Genomic DNA, 21,717 nt, shown 5'->3' with positions numbered 1-21,717 from the left:
GAAAGTTATATACTGTATTTTTTATAAGTTTCTTCTATTTCTTTTCCATATGGGTCTAAAATGACGAATCCGCACGACTTGCAGTTGCTGCTCTCTAATAGCTCCAATACAGCTAGCCAGCCGTTTGACACAGAACACGACACATCTGGAGTTTGTCATTTTCATCTTCGTCACTGTGTCCATCTTAGAAAATCACTGCGTTCGCGAGATCATTTGCTCTCTGACGTCATTTCTGTGGATTGAGCGGGACAGAAACAGCCCCTCCCCCACCCAGTGTTTTCCTCTGCTCTACACCAAAATCATAGGGGACATACTTTATTATTTTGAACACAGAATGGCAAATTTCACCGAAAAGTAATGAAAATATATAAAGTTTTCCAGGTGTTTGGTTGAAATGTTTCCCCTTGTGGGCCAAGTTGCAACAGGAGCCAAACCGTGCAGGCGATATTAAAGCTAAGCTAACAGTGCGCAGGCAGCTTTTTGCCACCACTTTACCATCAGCTGACCTGTCGCTAGTGTATTGCTGTTTTCTTTCCTTGTCCAGACTGTTTGAATTGATCACTATAACTGGTTTCATAAGCTATGCTCAGCATTAATCACTGTTTGCCATCACTTCATTTTCACTCATTTAACTGTGCTGTGGGGAGAGTGGGGAAAGGCCTAGCATTAACTGTGCTGTGGGGAGAGCGGGGAAAGGCCTAGCGCCATTTTTGGATACCAAATGTTTGTCATGTCTCATTCAAAATGCTCATTGTCATTTACATCTCTCATCTGTGTTCACTTTGACTAATATCAAGAAATGCAAATGTACACACGGGCTGTGAAAAACATTCTCATTTATTGGGTAAAACTTTGTGATGACATTTCTGTATTCACTTTACACACCGGCATTCAAACTCCGGCACTTCCGGGTTTACGTGGGGAACCCGAGGGACTGTACCACTTGGGTCAGATAGAGGGGTTTTGTGGGTGGATGGTGGGTTGAACCATTTTGACAGGGGTGGGATTTATAGCAAAATGTCTCGTCTCATCTCATCTCATCTCATTATCTCTAGCCGCTTTATCCTTCTACAGGGTCGCAGGCAAGCTGGAGCCTATCCCAGCTGACTACGGGCGAAAGGCGGGGGACACCCTGGACAAGTCGCCAGGTCATCACAGGGCTGACACATAGACACAGACACTCACATTCACACCTACGGTCAATTTAGAGTCACCAGTTAACCTAACCTGCATGTCTTTGGACTGTGGGGGAAACCGGAGCACCCGGAGGAAACCCACGCGGACACGGGGAGAACATGCAAACTCCGCACAGAAAGGCCCTCGCCGGCCACGGGGCTCGAACCCAGACCTTCTTGCTGTGAGGCGACAGCGCTAACCACTACACCACCGTGCCGCCCCATAGCAAAATGTTTTGAAAACAAAAGACACAGGATTCATGAAAACACTGAGTGGATTCAGGTCAACTTGTCAGATCCCCAAGGATTTCGCAGTGATTTCAAAATAAACATGACTATTTAGAATTAAATTCCTACAACTCATCATTTCTATTAATTCATTTTTACCCATTTTCTTTCTCTTTCAGCTTGTGGCTTTTCTTGTGAAAGATTTCTTCGCCTTTCAGTATCTGGTGTGACCCCTTTGTGCAGCAATAACCGCAACCAAATATAAACTGCTCACTTCAGGTCCTTCCACAACATTTCCATTGGATTAAGGTCAGGATTTTGACTTGGCCATTCCAAAACATTAACTTTATTCTTCTTTAACCATTCTTTGGTAGAACGACTTGTGTGCTTAGGGTCGTTGTCTTGCTGCATGACCCACCTTCTCTTGAGATTCAGTTCATGGACAGATGTCCTGACATTTTCCTTTAGAATTCACTGGTATAATTCAGAATTCATTGTTCCATCAATGATGGCAAGCCATCCTGGCCCAGATGCAGCAAAACAGGCCCAAACCATGATACTACCACCACCATGTTTCACAGATGGGATAAGGTTCTTATGCTGGAATGCAGTGTTTTCCTTTCTCCAAACATAACACTTCTCATTTAAACAAAAAAGTTATATTTTGGTCTCATCCGTCCACAAAACATTTTTCCAATAGCCTTCTGGCTTGTCCACGTGATCTTTAGCAAACTGCAGATGAGCAGCAATGTTCTTTTTGGAGAGCAGTGGTTTTCTCCTTGCAATCCTTCCATGCACACCATTGTTGTTCAGTGTTCTCCTGATGGTGGACTCATGAACATTAACATTAGTCAATGTGAGAGAGGCCTTCAGTTGCTTAGAAGTTACCCTGGGGTCCTTTGTGAGCTCGACGACTATTATACGCCTTGCTCTTGGAGCAATCTTTGTTGATCGACCACTCCTGGGGAGGGTAACAATGGTCTTGAATTTCCTCCATTTGTACACAATCTGTCTGACTGTGGATTGGTGGAGTCCAAACTCTTTAGAGATGGTTTTGTCACCTTTTCCAGCCTGATGAGCATCAACAACGCTTTTTCTGAGGTCCTCAGAAATCTCCTTTGTTCGTGCCATGATACACTTCCACAAATGTGTTGTGAAGATCAGACTTTGATAGATCCCTGTTCTTTAAATAAAACAGGGTGCCCACTCACACCTGATTGTCATCCCATTGATTGAAAACACCTGACTCTAATTTCACCTTCAAATTAACGGCTAATCCTAGAGGTTCACATACTTTTGCCACTCACAGTTATGTAATATTGGATCATTTTCCTCAATAAATAAATGACCAAGTATAATATTTTTGTCTCATTTGTTTAACTGGGTTCTCTTTATCTACTTTTAGGACTTGTGTGAAAATCTGATGATGTTTTAGGTCATATTTATGCAGAAATATAGAAAATTCTAAAGGGTTCACAAACTTTCAAGCACCACTGTGTGGGCCTTTTAGCGTTGCCAATCCTGGCATGTTTATGGGAGATGGGAGAAAACCCACAGGGACAAAGGGAAATTTTGAAATTCTACACAGAGTAACCTGAGCTGAGGAAGTCTGGAGCTGTGAACTGGAAGCAGGCACCACCACACCTCCATGGCCAACAATTTTTGTCCTTAAACGTGCTTTACCTGATGCAGAGCACGAGTGTCGAATACTATTTGTACTTAATTCACTTTAAAAATTAACATTTTATTTTCTTAATGTTTGAAGTGGATATGTTCTAAAAATGTAAAATTTTCAGTCGTTACACACATACATTTGGGTATCTGGAGCCTGTCAACCCACAAACTCTGAAATAAGACAATCCAGCGAGTTTCTTTTGTTCTTCCTCTTTCAGAAAGCATGTGCTTCAACAAGCCGTTCAGATTCAGCTCCCCTTTCTATGTCACAAGTGGAGCTCATTAAAATGTGAGCTCATTATGCCGCCCCCTCATTTGAGCACCTCCACTCAAATGCTTGAGATCTGCCTTTGTGATTGAATATTCATGAGGCACGTGCTATGTGATTGGCTAACAGAAGTGGGGGGTGGGGTGACCAATGGCTCATTATCATTTCAAGGAACAGGCCATTTTGACCAGGGCTCTTTTCTTTTCTCTTCTCACTCTTTTCGGTGAGAAGGGAGCTGCTGTGCTTTATCCATGTGGCATTTTGACCAAAGTATGTCACAGACATTTCATTAAGGCCTCAGGGAACTGTGTTAACTTGTAGAAAAGGAGTATAATATGTCACCTTTAAAGGGTTGATCAGTATAATCTGGCAACTAACAAAATGTTAATGGAGAAACAGAGTATGTCGCCATAGTTCTATGATCACGTACAGAACCGTGACACAATATACTGACTGATATATGACCAGCAAAAAAAAAAAGGAAATTGCATTCCGGGGGTACTAGCCAGGGCGGCACGGTGGTGTAGTGGTTAGCACTGTCACCTCACAGCAAGAAGGTCCGGGTTCGAGCCCCATGGCCGGCAAGGGCCTTTCTGTGCGGAGTTTGCATGTTCTCCCCGTGTCCGCGTGGGTTTCCTCCGGGTGCTCCGGTTTCCCCCACAGTCCAAAGACATGCAGGTTAGGTTAACTGGTGACTCTAAATTGAGCGTAGGTGTGAATGTGAGTGTGAATGGTTGTCTGTGTCTATGTGTCAGCCCTGTGATGACCTGGCGACTTGTCCAGGGTGTACCCTGCCTTTCGCCCGTAGTCAGCTGGGATAGGCTCCAGCTCGCCTGCGACCCTGTAGAACAGGATAAAGCGGCTACAGATAATGAGATGAGATGAGAGGGGTACTAGCCAGTATCAAAGCATCAACATTATGCATCAATGCACATTATACGATAGTGCAGAATTAACAAGCTTCTTGAACTCACTTCTTTGACAAGACAAGCCAGGGGAAGAAGCTAATTATAATGTATCGGTCACTTTTTATAGACCACCCATTTGAGGTCAAGGTCACAGACACAGCAGCTTTTAGTGATTGGTGAGGAAATGAGAGAACAGGAGCAATCTAGCTCTGAAGGAAAACACCCTGCTGGTCTGAAACAAAAGAAAGTAGAACGGTTGTAATCTTACATACCTTTTTCTGCACAGTGATGGTTGAAAGCTGTAGTATTAAAATGCATTACATTCATCAGAACTTCTTGTAACTGAAAGTTTCGATTTTTTGTGCATGGAAAACTTGTTTCGAAAAGGATCACAGAAAGAAGAATCACTTTATAATTAAATATGATCTAATAATAAATTGTATTGACATACAGTATATTTTTCTATTTGATTGTGAATATTTTGTTTGACGGTATCACAAGATTGCCTTTTATTTATCTCAACTTAACTTATATTGAAGCTACTCAACAATGTCACCTGCAGTTCGTAATAACATTTCCTACTGTATGTCATGGTGGGGGCACTTATTGAAATGTTGCAGCCATCTTAACAGTGTGAGAAAAAAAGAGTGAGAAAATATTGAAAGAAATGTTACATAAAAACAGAAATATGTTTCGAAGAAAAGCATTTAACGCTTTTTGTCATTTTCCTCCGAGCAAATTAATAATATTAAAGCTAGACTGCCTTTCAGATTTTTTCAAGTGTAGGTCATAAAAAGAATTTTCCCCGACACCCAGTTATTTTTGTTAAGTGGACCAAAAGCTACTGAATTCAAATCACACACTTCCAATTTTATTAGGGTTTTTTTAAAATAAAACAATTAATGAATTTAGGGTCACGTGGCCCTAAATTCTCCCCTGCTGGTGGAGCAAATTTCCGTCCCAAAAATGTAAACAGAAAGCCTGAAGCTCGTCTACTGTATAGCATGGTTATAATGTAAATCAGGTATCTTTGGAATTATATGATTCTCTAGAAACACTTTTAAACATTACAACCCGAAGCTTTAAATACATCCACATGTTCACTTTTCTTGTACCTTGTCACAGAAGTTAAGACAATTTCTAATAACACTGTCTTGTAATGCAAGACTTGTATTAAAGGTAGACCGTGTTTCAGATTTTTTCAAGTGTAGGCCATAAAAAGAATTTTCCCTGAAACCCAGTTATTTTTGTTTAGTGGAACAAAAGCTACTGAATTCGAATCACAGACTTCCAATTTTATTTTATTTTTTATTTTTTTAATAGAACAATTAATGAATTTCAAACCATGTGGCCCTGAATTCTCCACTATTTTTTCCTGCTTCACCATGACCCAGTTCAAGATACTACGTCATGCACCACGTGGTGGGCTTTCCCCATTTGCACAAGGCATTGTGGGATACAAATTTGAAACAGGAGAGAAAAATGGAGGACGCGAGTGTGCGAATGAAACATGAAAGACCGACTACAGTAACGGAAAGCGAGAAGAAAAGACGTTATGTTATACACGAAGGAAAGGAAACGCAGGACCAAACTAATAAATATCGGCGCTCAGCGAGCACCTCGGTGTGATCAGCTGTTCGTTTAACGATAGAATGATGGAACTGTCAGTGCACGGTCAAAGGTAAACCTGTAGATGGCAGTAATGCAACACTGTGGATACCAGCTGCCGTAAAACCCGAAAGAAGAAGAAGAAGGTAAACCCTCGCATGCGCACACGGACTTCCTCTGTCTGCTTGACTGCGCAAAGCGAGCGATTTCATGCACATTATTTGCTCAGGAATCCCCTCAAATTAAATAATTTCCCAGCCACAAAATGGCCTGGGGTTTTGTTTTTTGTTTTTTAGATATTACAGAAATAAACATATATCACAATTACCAAATTTCAGAGGGAACTAAATGTCACCAATTTTATGAAATTGAAAGGCCGTCTACTTTTAATAGTGGCAATAATATGGTAAATAATATTAATGGTAGTTATAATATGGAACATTAACATGGCGGTGCAGTCGTTATCACTGTCACCTCACAGCAAGAAGGTTCTAGGTTTGAACCTGCCGGCTGACCGGGACCTTTCTGTGTGGAGTTTATATGTTCTCCTCATGTCTGCATGGGTTTCCTCCTACCGTCCAAAGTGGATTCGTCAAGTCGAGTTTATTTGTATAGCGCTTTTAACAACAGACATTGTCGCAAAGCAGCTTTACAGAAAATTAAAGACTTTAAACATGAGCTCATTTTATCCCTAATTTATTCCTGATGAGCAAGCCTGTGCCAACGGTGGCAAGAAAAAACTCCCTCAGACGACATGAAGAAACCTCGAGAGGAACCAGACTCAAAAGGGAACCCATCCTCATTTGGGTGATAACAGATAGCGTAATTATAAATAACTCGCTTCTATCACTGTGTCCTATAGGGTCACAAAGTATAACTGTGAAAACAGGAAAATCATTATAGTTTTAACATGAAGTCTGTTTTGTTGAAGTTATAAACTGTTCATTGATGGAAACCTGAGTACAAAACTGTTCATGACAACTGCAGTCCTAAAGTTAGCAAGTCAACTGAAGTCCTCAGACATACATGTATTACTGTAAGTGTCCAGAGCGTCTTCCAAGTGTGACTTTCGACTGTCCATATGAGGCCGTTCTCCACAGGGGCAATGTGATGAGACTCCGGCCAGACGCAGGGCATCAGGATGGATCAGACGTGTCCGAGGAGCAGAAGAAGTCAGCATCTTACTGGTGTCTCAGGATCAACATGTCACTCAGACAAGGACAAAAGGGACAGACAAGATTAGGTCAACTGTCTACTCTAATGCCGCTTTTCCACTACCAACACGGCTGAGTTGGGCTGAGCCGTGCCGTGCTGAGTCGAGCTGAGTGGGGCTGTTGGAGTTGCATTTCAACTACAACCGCGCTGAACCGTGCTGGCTGGAAGTGGGTGGACACATTGGGTGGAGTTAGCGAAAGTGGGTGGACGTCAGGTGATGTCGTTATGCGGCGCAAACAGTGACATCAGTGAGCTTTTAAGCGGTAGTCTCACAACCCGGAGAGTAAACAATAAACATGGAGGACATGGAGTCGTTAGTGTTGCTGGTCTTGGTGCTGTGGCTTGTTGTCGCCGACAACGCCAACAGATACTGGCAAGAGCGTATAGATGAGGCGAGGCGCATAAGGCTTCATAATTCTCATAATTCTCCTTCTTCCGGGTTTACGGTGTTTACAGATCCCAGCGTGCTCGCGGGGCGTGTGTGGGCGTGTGAGGACACTCCTCCTCACCAATCAGTGCACAGGGGAGTGTCTCCTCACGCCCCCAGCCTCACTCAGCTCGGTTTGGCTCGCTTCAGCCCCACTCCAAAACCGTGCGAGTTTTAGGGGCTAAGCAGGGCTGAAGCGAGCTGAGTCGTGCTGCTCTTAGATAGTCGAAACGCGAGCCGTGTCGGGCTGAAGTGAGCTGAAGTGAGCTGAAAAAGGGTAGTGGAAAAGGGCCAAAAATTGCCCTTAGGTGTGAATGTGTGTGTGAATGGCTGTGTATGGGTAGTACATCACTGGGCTGCGACAGCTTGCGACAAATTGCGAACATCATTCGCGAGCAGTGTTGGGGTCGTTACTTAAAAAAAGTAATCGATTACACATGACTCGCTACTGTAAAAAAAATGTAATGCATTACATTACTTCATTACTCTTTATGAACAGTAACTCCTTACATTACATTGCATTACTCAGCTACAGCGTTAAGAAAAAAACCCCAAAACCCTAGGCCTATATGTGCAGGCACACTTCCTATTTCAATCAGTAAGACACAAGGCAAGCCTTTCTTTAATGCCCTTTAATAAAAAAAATTTAAGGCTTAAATGTCATGATGACAACATGAACAAGTGGTACAGAGGAAGAAGAGTCAGTATGGGTCTGTGGACAGGCTTATGCCAAAAAAAACAAGCATCCTCAAATGCCGCTTTTCCACTACCAACGCGGCTGAGTTGGGCTGAGCCGTGCCGTGCTGAGTTGGGCTGAGTCGAGCTGAGCGGGGCTGTTGGAGTTGCATTTCGACTACAATCGCGCTGAACCGTGCTGGCTGGAAGTGGGTGGACACATTGGGTGGAGTTAGCGAAAGTGGGTGGACGTCAGGTGATGTCGTTAGGCGGCACAAACAGTGACATCAGTGACCTTTTAAGCGGTAGTCTCACAACCCGGATAGTAAACAATAAACATGGAGGACATGGAGTCGTTAGTGTTGCTGGTCTTAGGCCGTAAGGTGAACCCCGAAAAGTCTTTCAGAAACAAGATTCCGCTCCGACGTCTCCGAACTACATAATATCCAATTCTTAAAAATGGACGTATTATGAAATGATGTCATCAAAAAGTTCTCACCTTGTAATGCTGTCAATTTTTCGCACGAAGGCTTGAAAAAGCGAACTAATGTCATCGGCGTGGAATGATATTTTGGGACCGCGGAATAAGATTTCGCTACAGAACAGGTTCCACGGTTGCTGAAATATCCCATAAACACCCGCGACGTAGCCCCATTTCATAAACAAGAGACCAACATGGCAGCCGCCACAGCCTCGTCTAGCAGCAGTGGAGGAGAGGAAAGTTTGGAAATAACGGCAAAAAGGAGAAAACTTCTTGCACGTAAGCAGTGCTATATGCATATAGCTTCTGTGAAGCACGGAGTGACCCAGGAATTTACCTTCAAACGGTGGAATACAGACAGAGGACAAGGAAGACGACCAGTGCCCTGACAGTGATGACGAGGAGTAGCACCTGACTGAATGTTATAGTGTGTGTGTGTGTGTGTGTGTGTGTGTGTGTGTGTGTGTGTGTGTGTGTGTGTGTGTGTGTGTTCCCCCCCTCTCTCTTTCTCTGTCACTGACACCTAGGTCATTGCCTGGATGCTGACCCCTGCCTTTTTGCACCGTGCCACAGGACTTTTATATATTTTTATATATATATATATTTTTTGTGTATATATAAATTTGCATTTGTAATGTGTATATATCACTGTTTTGATGTTTACATTTTCTATTAAAGTTTGCAATTTGCCACATAGTTCTGTTGTGTGATGTATGATGACTCAGTCTTGCATCTTCTTTGTTGCCGCTGCTGCAGGTGCATAGTGCTGCCTAGTGCATTTACCTACCTCTACTGTGCCGCTGCATAGGTAGTGAATACTTGAATCCCTGCCATTGTGCTTCTGAACTGAGCAATAGAACTGGAATATTATATATAGGTTGTATTATTATTCTCATCTCATCTCATTATCTCTAGCCGCTTTATCCTGTTCTACAGGGTCGCAGGCAAGCTGGAGCCTATCCCAGCTGACTACGGGCAAAAGGCGGGGTACACCCTGGACAAGTCGCCAGGTCATCACAGGGCTGACACATAGACACAGACAACCATTCACACTCACATTCACACCTACGGTCAATTTAGAGTCACCAGTTAACCTAACCTGCATGTCTTTGGACTGTGGGGGAAACCGGAGCACCCAGAGGAAACCCACGCGGACACGGGGAGAACATGCAAACTCCACACAGAAAGGCCCTCGCCGGCCCCGGGGCTCGAAAACAGGACCTTCTTGCTGTGAGGCGACAGCGCTAACCACTACACCACCGTGCCACCCTGTATTATTATTATTATTATTGTGTATTATTATTCCTATGGACTCTTCTCCTTCCTGCACAATTTCTTAAATCTTGATCTGAAATCACAAGCATTGCCTATATATTATATATGCCATTTTATGGCTAATCCATGGTGTGTATAGCCCACAATGACGAGTCAATACTCTATTCCATTACTGCCTGTGTAACATTGTAGGTCTGTTTTTCAAGCAAATTGTTTTATGGTTGATCAGTACTTTATAGTTAATAACCTAAGAGAATGAATACATGAATGGTCCTAGTCATAGACCATTACACCATATTTTGTACTATAATAATGGTGATAATAAAAATTATTTTTATTCTAATAATAATATAAACACTTCAATATACCACATATATGCAATATTGTCTTAGTGATGTATTTAAAGCACTATTTAGGACTTAGAAGACATTTCACCCACTTTGGAGGGTGTTTTGGAGACTTTTTCTACTAATGTGACTGTAATTACGCAAGCTGTCAGCTGATCTGTGGTCAAAAATCGGCAACGCGATTGGTCCAGACCGGTCACGTGATGTCCCGACACGTCATTTTTAGAGGAAAATACTTCGCCACGCGATCGCTCGGTGCGAGGAATTGACAGGATTATAAGGTGAGAACTTTTTCCGCCACACTTTCTAGTACTCATTCTTAGTTTTAAAATAAATATTTCGTAGTTCGGAGACGTCGGAGCGAGATGAAACGAAAACGGGGTTCACCTTACGGCCTATCTTGGTGCTGTGGCTTGTTGTCACCGACAACGCCAACAGATACTGGCAAGAGCGTATAGATGAGGCGAGGCGCATAAGGCTTCATAATTCTCGTAATTCGTAATTCTCCTTCTTCCAGGTTTACGGTGTTTACAGATCCCAGCATGCTCGCGGGGCGTGTGTGGGCGTGTGAGGACACTCCTCCTCACCAATCAGTGCACAGGGGAGTGTCTCCTCACGCCCCCAGCCTCACTCAGCTCGGTTTGGCTCGCTTCAGCCCCACTCCAAAACCGTGCGAGTTTTGGGGGCGGAGCAGGGCTGAAGCGAGCTGAGTCGTGCTGTTCTTAGATAGTCGAAACGCGAGCCATGTCGGGCTGAAGTGAGCTGAAGTGAGCTGAAAAATGGTAGTGGAAAAGGGCCAAAAAGTCTAAAACAAATAAGAGGCTAGCTTGAAAACAGCACTGACTAAAAATAGCACAAATTAAATCGCCTGCAGACACTGTTAAAAGTTAAATAAGAGGTAGTCTATAAAGAAAACACAGCATAAATGCCTTAAAACTTAAATACCACAATGACCATTTAACCTAGATGAAGTCAATTAAACACGTTTGATTGTCGGTCTAGCCTTGCAAACAGACTTCGTTAACTTACTGGGGGTGCCCCCACTAAAGCAATGATTGTAGCGCATGAGGAGCAGTCTTTCAAATCTGTTGTCTGACAACCTGTTTCTTCTAGGCCTCAGCACGAGACCACCCAGGCTGAACAGCCTCTCGACTGGCGCACTAGATGGGGTAGCTGTGTTTAATTTCACTGATATCTTTTTTATATGAGGAAACCGATTAAGTACTTCCATCTCTGACCCCGATTGCAAATACTCTATGACTTCTGTGTCACAGCTGAAGGAAGACGTGTTTTCCTCCTCGTCAAAGTCAAAGAACTCCTTCTCAGCCACAGTGCTGTAGGAGGCGGCGGGAGTCTTATTCCCCAAAACGGGCGCATGAAGAACTGAAGCGCGAGCGCGACACTCTGCAAGCAGTAAATTATTCGCGGCTTCTCTCATCTCGTTCTCCCTCAGCCATCGCACTTTAAACTTTGGCAACGTCACGGCAGCGAGGAGGGCATCTTTGCTGTCGAGCACTGGTGCAAATCTCGTTTTGATGGCCTACGGAAAAAAGGTTCACTGTTAACATTTGCTTTGCTTATTCTGTGTAATAATCCGCATATCTGTAGTTTGTTTCTGCCATCTCTTGTAAGCTGCTTTGGATAAAAGCGTCTGCTAAGTTTAATGTAATGTAATGTACTGTAATGTAAACGGCAATGACAACATGTCAATATGACAATAAACTTGAACTTGGACTCAATCTGCGTCACACAATACAACACGCATGATTTCAGAGTTCAAATCACAGTGCGCATACCTCAACTATGACATCTGGCAGACCTGCTGTCATCCGGGAGAGCCCATTTCGTAGCACCAAGGTCCTGGACATTAAAGTCTCCAGTGTGGGTAGCAGACTACCGTAGTAGCAGTTGTCCTCCCGTTGCAGAATGTCCAACGCTACTGTGAGAGGTTTCATAACAGTGCAGTATTCCTTCAGAAAAGTATATTCCCGTTCAGTTAAGGATTTAATACCCAGACTGCTACACAGAGAGTTCAGTTCTGGGGAAGGGATGTCCGTGATGCGTGACAGGGCGTCATAGAACGAATTCCATCTAGTTGATGTTGGCACGATAAGTTTTCTTTTACACATATCCTCCACAAGTTCGGCGGCCACTGTGGAACGGCTTGATTTTGTCCAGAGGGCCGAACACTTCCCAGTGGCACTTCTGTACACCGCTTTGGACTCGGTATTAGATGTCACCCTTGGTAAAATTTTCTATAGATTTCTATAGGAAAAAAATCTATAAAAATTCTATAAAATTTCTAAATGAAATTTTATAGAATTTTTATAGACTTCTTGTAGAAATTTTATAGAGTTTTAATAGAAATTTTATTGAGTTTTAATAGAAATGTTATAGAGATTATACATAGAAATCTTATAGAATTCCTATAGAAAGTCAACAGAACGATTGGTTCTTGAGAATGGTTTATATTTCGTATCTGAACATTTAAAGCATAAGAAACAAGAAAGAAATAATTCCTGCTTTCACTTAAGAGATGGTCGGATTGGGACCCTGCAGTTAGTGGTTGCAGTGTGTAAAAATGAATCTCATCTCATCTCATTATCTTTAGCCGCTTTATCCTTCTACAGGGTCGCAGGCAAGCTGGAGCCTATCCCAGCTGACTACGGGTGAAAGGCGGGGTACACCCTGGACAAGTCGCCAGGTCATCACAGGGCTGACACATAGACACAGACAACCATTCACACTCACATTCACACCTACGGTCAATTTAGAGTCACCAGTTAACCTAACCTGCATGTCTTTGGACTGTGGGGGAAACCGGAGCACCCGGAGGAAACCCACGCGGACACGGGGAGAACATGCAAACTCCGCACAGAAAGGCCCTCGCCGGCCCCGGGGCTCGAACCCAGGACCTTCTTGCTGTGAGGCGACAGCGCTAACCACTACACCACCATGCCGCCCGTAAAAATGAATGTGAAGATGATATATGTAACTGTAAAAAAGAATTGTACTGTATATTTCGACGTTTAACATCTCATCTCATCTCATTATCTCTAGCCGCTTTATCCTTCTACAGGGTCGCAGGCAAGCTGGAGCCTATCCCAGCTGACTACGGGCGAAAGGCGGGGTACACCCTGGACAAGTCGCCAGGTCATCACAGGGCTGACACATAGACACAGACAACCATTCACACTCACATTCACACCTACGGTCAATTTAGAGTCACCAGTTAACCTAACCTGCATGTCTTTGGACTGTGGGGGAAACCGGAGCACCCGGAGGAAACCCACGCGGACACGGGGAGAACATGCAAACTCCGCACAGAAAGGCCCTCGCCGGCCCCGGGGCTCGAACCCAGGACCTTCTTGCTGTGAGGCGACAGCGCTAACCACTACACCACCATGCCGCCCGTAAAAATGAATGTGAAGATGATATATGTAACTGTAAAAAAGAATTGTACTGTATATTTCGACGTTTAACATCTACTTGAATAATGTTTCAATTAAATACAGGTATATATAAAGTTAAGGGGCATCAAATTAGAGAGGTTGAAATCACTAATGAATTGATAGCATGTAATTTATCTGATATAGCAAATAAGTATATTTACATGAAAATACAAAGAAAGACGTTTGTTTCACTTCTTCCAAATGCCATTGAGCTTGACTGAAAATTAATATATAGCATATATCAGCGTTTATTTTGGAAGTACATTTATTAAATTATGTCTTAAACTGTAATTTACATTTGGATCAATTGAGTTGTTGATCAGAAGTGTTATTATGTGAGATAAAGTAAATGAAATAAAGAACATTTTTATTGGAGATAAGTACTAAAGTTGTTCTTTGGATGCAAGGCCTTTTGTCTCAGACTGGAATTTCTGTAGGGTCTTTAAAATCCACCAAGTTGTGTTTTTATGGTAATAACCATTATGAAATTTATAAAATTCTGTTGGCCCTAATAAAGTAGAGCCTCTATAGAACTCTGTATCAATTCTATAGAAATCGTTTTCTATAGACTACTATTTATATAGAATTCTGTTGAGATTCTATAGAAGCTGTTTTCTATAGAGTACAACTTCTATAGAATTTATACTATTTCTATACAACTTCTATAGAAACTATTTTCTATAGAGTATTAGTTCTATAGCGTTCTATAGAGATTGTATAGAAAGAGGGGTTCCTATAGGATTTTCTATAGAGTTTCTATAGAATTCTAAAAAACATTTTGACAAGGGCAAACACTTGTCAACATCATTAGTTGAAATGAGATTGAGTGTGTGTGACGCACACCTAAAGTGTGGAGGAAGTGAAAACTGTCCCTCTGGGTTGGTGGAAAGCACTTCTCCAACATCTGTGAACGCTACACCCTCATCTTCCTCATCCCCCTCGTCTGTATCTGATGCTGGAGGCGCATACACTTTGAAAGCCTTGATAAAATCTGACCCATTGTCCGTCACAGTGGCGGTGACCTTATGTGACAGTCCAAACAAGGAATGAATAAACTCAATTTCACTTGCTATAACGTCATACGTATGTCGTCCTTTAATTCGTTTGCAGGCAATTGCGGCTTTCTCGCGCTGGAAATTGGTTGGGTTAATCCAGTGGGCAGTCATTCCCAAAAAACTTTTATTATGACTTGTCCAGATGTCAGCAGAAGTAGACACATAATCTAAACTCTCAAAGTTTCGTTTAAGGTTACTTTCCATTGTAGCATAACACTGATCCAGATAGCGTGTAAAGGTTTTCCTATCCGACCATGGCTATCTTTCTCCTGTAGTCTGTATTTTGCTAAGAATGTTTCTAAAAGACGGCGATTCCACAGTGTTCACAGGCAACATTTCCTCCACAATAAAAGAAGCAACAAGCTTATCCAACTCTGCTTTTGATACCTGATAGAAATCAAGTCTTTGCTGCTTGTTTGGAGTCGGCATGCATTCGGTAGCAGTATCAGGCCTCCTACTGTCTTTAGCTATTAGCTTTGTGTTAGCATGTTGCCTTTGCAGGTGCTTGGACAGATTTGATGTCGTGTTTACAGCAGTGGATAATAGCTTCTGACCTGGGCACAAGGTGCATCTTACGATTATATTTCTGTCCTTTCTCTCCACATATTGAAAATAGTGGGAATATCGCCACCCCTCAAACGTAGTAGCCGTTGCCATTCTTGGAATTACACCACCACCACCAGTTTCATGAGCAAGTCTAATGTCATGGCTATTGCGCAGGCATGCACGGTCTGGGGATTTTGGGATTATGGGGAAGAGTGCAGCTGCTAAGGGCGGATTCGGCTAAGATTTCTATCCACTGGAGAAATCCAGCAATGAACGTGCGCACCATTAGGAACTGTAGTGTGATTAATGAACTTATAAAAGTAACGCATTACTCTACTACGTTAGGAACTGTAATGTGATTAATAAACTTATAACAGTAACGTGTTACACTACTACGTTACCGACAACTGTAGTGTGAGTACAGTAACGCGTTACTTAGTAACGCGTTACACCCATCTCTGTTTGCGAGAGAGTTTCAAAAGTGTCTTGAAACATTCGCAGGGCTTCTCAATTTCCTCGCATGAGTCACAAAGTGTCGCTCCTTCGTCGCTGAAATTTTGAACATGTTCAAAAAATTCGTGCGACAAAATTTCTCTCAAAATAGCCGCAAATGCGGCGCTGGTGTCGCAAAGCCATCGCGAACCCTTCTCAAGTCAGTTTCTGTGAGGCTTCCTCTACTTCCCTGCCTGCCGAGGGAAAGCCGGGCTGCGACAACCTGCGACTAGTTGGAGACACAACAATTGCGGTAAAATATGCGAATATCAATTCAGTGTGGTTCCAAGTGAAAATTGTCGCTAATTCGCATATTTTATCGCAATTGTTGTGTCTCCAACTAGTCGCAGGCTGTCGCAGCCCAGTGAGATACTGGCTTATCTCTCTGTGTTAGCCCCACAACAGACTGGTGACCTGTCAAGGATGTACCTTGCCTCTTACCCAGTATCTGCTTACATTGGTGCCAGCTCACCTGTGACCCACAATGGATAAGTGCCACGTAAAATGAATGACTGCATTGTTTTGGTGATCAAATTGTTTTGGCGTCCTTGTCGTTAACCACAGTTATCCACAGTATGCCTAACTACACTTCAACACTTTCTACAACAGTCTTTTTTTTTCTTCTTCCAGAACTTGCTGGGAGTATGATCCATTTCAAATTTAAGTGCAAGCATTAGTGAACCAGTAGAAACAGGAAACAAATGCTTCCATCTAGTGGACAACTGCAGCATTTCTGTTTTGAACTGCGATGGCAGAGGTGGGCACTTGTGCATTCGACTGATCGATTGATTTTGAATCTAGCAAGTAATGTAACAGAACAAAACAGAACATAAAGGCTTGGGGTGTTTTGTCAGGTTCTCAGATTCTGTTTGGGGGTATTCCTTACTCCATATCGTCCACTGATGGTGTGCCGTGGTGGGGTGAGTGATGTGCAGAATGTTCTTGTGTGAAACAAAATGTGAAAACAAAGCAGTAAAAGTGAAATTCATTGTTTTGTGTTTGTGCATGTAGTGAGGTACATTGGATGTCGGTTCAAACATCCCTGCTGCACAAGAGTAAACAAGTCCATCTGTTTCCTCAGAAGTGGTCAGCACACCCTCTAGGGCAAGGGCTAGATCACAGGGCAGAGCAAGAAGCATAGGATGATCTAAGGCCCTGTCCATATGTATATGGATATTTTTGAAAGCATAGTTGTAGGGTTTTTTTTCTGTTTCAAAAACATTCCATCCACACCAACACCAACACAAAAAAATGCAAAAATGATTCGCTTCCCTGAGCACACCACCTGATATAAAACTGTCATGATCTATTATGTCGAACACCTCAAGAATAACATTAAGAGTGTGCATATTAAAGCTTGACGACCTTTCGATTTCATAAAATCAGTGAAATTTAGTTCCCTCTGAAATGTGGTCATTGTGAGATATATTTATTTCTGTAACATCTCACAAAATCTCAGGCCATTCTGTGGCTGGGAAGTTATTTAATTTGATGTGAGTACCGAGCAAATAATGTGCATGAAATCGCTCGCTTCGCGCAGTCAAGCAGACAGAGGAAGTCCGTGTGTGTGCACATGTGCAGGTTTACCTTTGACCGTGCACTGACAGTTCCATCATTCTGTCGCTAAACGAACAGCTGATCACACCGAGGTGCTCGCTGAGCGCTGATATTTATTAGTTTGGTCCTGCGTTTCCTTTCCTTCGTATATAACATAACGTCTTTCCTTCTCGCTTTCTTTCCGTTACTGTAGTCGGTCTTTCACGTTTCATTCGCACACTCACGTCCTCCATTTTTCTCTCCTGTTTCAAATTTGTATCCCACAATGCCTTGCGCGAACAGGGAAAGCCCACCACGTGATGCATGACGTAGTATCTTGAATTGGGTCATGGTGAAGCAGGAAAAAATAGCGGAGAATTTAGGGCCATGTGGCCTTAAATTTATTCATTGTTCTTTAAAAAAAACCTAATTAAATTGGAAGTCTGTGATTCGAATTCAGTAGCTTTCGTTCCACTAAACAAAAATAACTGGGTGTCAGGGAAAATTCTTTTTATGACCTACACTTGAAAAATCTGAAAGGCGGTCTAGCTTTAAGTGGCTGAGAAGGCAAAATGTGGAAAATACCAACATGGCCAAAAGTTTCAAAACCAAATTTGAACAGGAGTAGAAAGCACAGAGAAAAAAAAGTAAACATAAAGCACATGTCATTGTTCTTCAGCAATGACAAGATTGGAGCCCTATAACCTGAGCATAGAAACAAGCTCTTAAGAATAAAGTGAAGGGGAAGAAATGCTCATGGACTCTTGTCAGAATTCAGGAGTTTTAAAATTCTATGGGTCTTATATTATGAATTAGGGAAGCTGGGGAAATATCCAGGATTATTAGAGAAGGAAAAAAAACAACTTTTCCTCAGTGTTGTGTCTAGTGACTATTATGCCTCAGGACATATTCAAGGTTGATGAGGATGGTGTGGAAAATGACAGAAAAACAGGCACAGAAGACTATGCCTGGCTGTTCTGCTTCAGACCCATGAGACTGCCTGTACCCCTTAAAATGCATATCCTGGAGGTTTTTTTTATATGAAAGCATGTCCCTTTACACACTCATCCAGAAGGGTAATTTTGCACAAGGCCATCTGTCTACAGCAGAAAAAAATAAAATAACAAAACGCGTCTGGAAAAATCCCAAGGGAGTCTAGAGCCAGGCAGCACGGTGGTGTAGTGGTTAGCGCTATCACCTCATGGGAAGAAGGTCCTGGGTTCGAGCCCCGTGGCCGGCGAGGGCCTTTCTGTGTGGAGTTTGCATGTTCTCCCCGTGTCCGCGTGGGTTTCCTCCGGGTGCTCCGGTTTCCCCCACAGTCCAAAGACATGCAGGTTAGGTTAACTGGTGACTCTAAATTGAGCGTAGGTGTGAATGTGAGTGTGAGTGGTTGTCTGTGTCTACGTGTCAGCCCTGTGATGACCTGGCGACTTGTCCAGGGTGTACCCCGCCTTTCGCCCGTAGTCAGCTGGGATAGGCTCCAGCTTGCCTGCGACCCTGTAGAACAGGATAAAGCGGCTAGAGATAATTAGAATGAGATGAGTCTGGAGCCAGATTCGTGACGTCACCTGCGGAAGCGCCAGCAGGCTGCGCGAGCTTTGCACGGTTTCAGTGCACAGCCTGTGTAGACCAAGCGCTCCCATTTCTCTCTCATTGTCCGGTCTTTTGGAAAACGATGAGTACTAATCCCATCATGATTGGTGTTGCTACACCCTCCTACGATACATCTGTTAACCGTTTTAATAATTACGTGATAACGTTGAAGAAATTTGCAGAAAACCACCAGGTCGTTTTCTCTTAAACAAACCAGCGCTGACGTAGGATTCAGAGGGAGGCGTCCCGCACGCGACATCACGAAAGTCAAGGTAAAAAAATTGCACAAAATGTTACAGATATTTGACCAAAGTTTAATATAAAATAGGAGAATTACATTGATCTTGCTCCTGATTTTACCCGTGATATGCACTTTAATGATGTGATCATGGACACGTGCAAAGTTTTATACCATTCTCAGAAAACCTTTCCAAACTCACACTGCAATGATCCAGTATATGAAGCCTAAACTAACTGATTGGGGGTTGAAATGTTCACATTAGCTAACACCAGTAATGGCTACACAGTGGATTTCACTGTCTGCTTAAGAAAAACAACATTCCCCTGAGGCACAGGACTCGCATTCAATACAGTGATGTCTCTGATCAAGACAGCATTCCAGGGCTCTGGTTGCTGCTTGTTTGTAGATAATTTCTACACAAGCCCTAAACTGTTCAGCCATCTGGACCAGCTGAATATAATCACGTGTTGAGAGACAACAGAAAGGAACTGTCACCAGACTCAGTCCAATGCTTTGAAGAAAATTGATCCCAGAAGCTCTATCAGGTGGATGCGAGGCTCTGTTTGTCTGTATATCTAGTTATCTTTGTGAAATAGATGGATGCATGTGAGGTAGCAGAATGATCTACCGTACATGAAGCATTCTCTGGGCACACATTACAGAGAAGACTGAAAGAGGAAACTGGCTAGTGGACTGTTGAAACAATCCCCTGAGACTGGGGCTGATTTCTTCCTAGCCCAGGCTGTAGGTTTCTGCAGTCTTTTGGTGACAAGTTCTGCCATATGATTACACAGAGTGAAACTCCCCCTAGATCTCATGTGTCCATCTGAAATACAGGTTAGGGTGTAATGTATGTGAACGAGGTGGGTTATTTACCTTATCATCTTTTCCCCCCTCAAAATGCATACTGGTTACTAACAGCTGCCTCTTGCACAAAGACCTTTGCTTGGAAAGGCAAGAAGAGGCTACATGGAACTTATAGTCCAGCTGTGTGAGACCACAGTGAAAGTTCCTCGAGAAAACTGACACTCGGACCACCTGCAGCATGACCAGAGTGGGGTTATATAGGACATGCAAGGTCGTAAAACCTCTTTCAGCTGTAGGGGAGATAAAACCAATACCTATATGTTGACCCTGTGGACATGCTGTAAGTTTAAAGCTAGACTGCCTTTCAGATTTTTCAAGTGTAGGTCATAAAAAGAATTTTCCCTGACACCCAATTATTTTTGTTTCATGGACTGAAAGCTATTGAATTTGAATCACAGACTTCCAATTTTATTCATTTTTTTTTAAATAGAACAATTAATGGATTTAAGGCCACATGGCCCTAAAATCACCACTATTTTCCCTGCTTCACCATGACTCAATTCAAGATATTATGTCATGCATCATCACGTGGTGGGCTTTCCCCATTTGCGCAAGGCATTGTGGGATACAAATTTGAAACAGGAGAGGAAAATGGAGGACGTGAGTGTGCGAATGAAACGTGAAAGACTGACTACAGTAACGGAAAGAAAGCGAGAAGAAAAGACGTTATGTTCTATACGAAGGAAAGGAAACGCAGGACCAAACTAATAAACAAACATCGGCGCTCAGCGAGCACCTCGGTGTGATCAGCTGTTCGTTTAGAGACAGAATGATGGAACTGTCAGTGCACGCTCAAAGGTAAACCTGCGCATGCGCACACACACGGACTTCCTCTGTCTGCTTGACTGCGCGAAGCGAGCGATTTCATGCACATTATTTGCTTTAATCCCCTCAAATTAAATAACTTCCCAGCCACAGAATGGCCTGATATTTTGTGAGAAATTACAGAAATAAGCATAGATCACAATGACCACATTTCAAAGGGAACTAAATTTCACCGATCTTATGAAATCGAAAGGCCGTCTAGCTTTAAGGCCTCACATACAGGTTCCTTGTGCAATCCTAGTCTGTGGAATAGCTTAGTTGACTCAGTTCATGCTGAATGTACTGCAGTGAGCATTTATGAACATTTGACATCTCGACTTTGCAGTGTGGTGAAACAAATAAGCGTGAATGAATATTTTATTTTAAAAAATATGGAAAAATGAATTAATTTTCCATTTTAGTATATCTCATCTCATTATCTCTAGCCGCTTTATCCTGTTCTACAGGGTCACAGGCAAGCTGGAGCCTATCTCAGCTGACTACGGGCGAAAGGCGGGGTACACCCTGGACAAGTCGCCAGGTCATCACAGGGCTGACACATAGACACAGACAACCATTCACACTCACATTCACACCTACGGTCAATTTAGAGTCACCAGTTAACCTAACCTGCATGTCTTTGGACTGTGAGGGAAACCGGAGCACCCGGAGGAAACCCACGCGGACACGGGGAGAACATGCAAACTCCACACAGAAAGGCCCTCGCTGGCCATGGGCTCGAACCCAGGACCTTCTTGCTGTGAGGCGACAGCGCTAACCACTACACCACCGTGCCGCCCCATTTTAGTATATGCCAATAATAATAATAATAATAATAATAATAATAATA

The 21,717-nt window shown here is 43.0% G+C and overlaps 1 protein-coding gene across 1 annotated transcript in view; it reads right to left on the bottom strand.

Moving 5' to 3' along the window:
• LOC132864626 (zona pellucida-like domain-containing protein 1) overlaps positions 1 to 12,196 on the bottom strand; it is a 32,930-nt gene extending 20,734 nt beyond the window's left edge. Inside the window, exon 1 of the mRNA XM_060898045.1 lies at positions 12,078 to 12,196. The gene's annotated coding sequence lies outside the window, so the exon portion shown is untranslated. The remainder of the gene's footprint in view (positions 1 to 12,077) is intronic.
• Between the last annotated feature and the right edge of the window lie 9,521 nt (positions 12,197 to 21,717).

The sequence above is a fragment of the Neoarius graeffei genome, chromosome 17, assembly GCF_027579695.1.
Source record: "Neoarius graeffei isolate fNeoGra1 chromosome 17, fNeoGra1.pri, whole genome shotgun sequence".
Classification (NCBI taxonomy): Eukaryota; Metazoa; Chordata; class Actinopteri; order Siluriformes; family Ariidae; genus Neoarius; species Neoarius graeffei.
The sequence above is the reverse complement of the archived record's forward strand: the minus strand, read 5'-3'. Positions and strand labels throughout refer to the sequence as shown.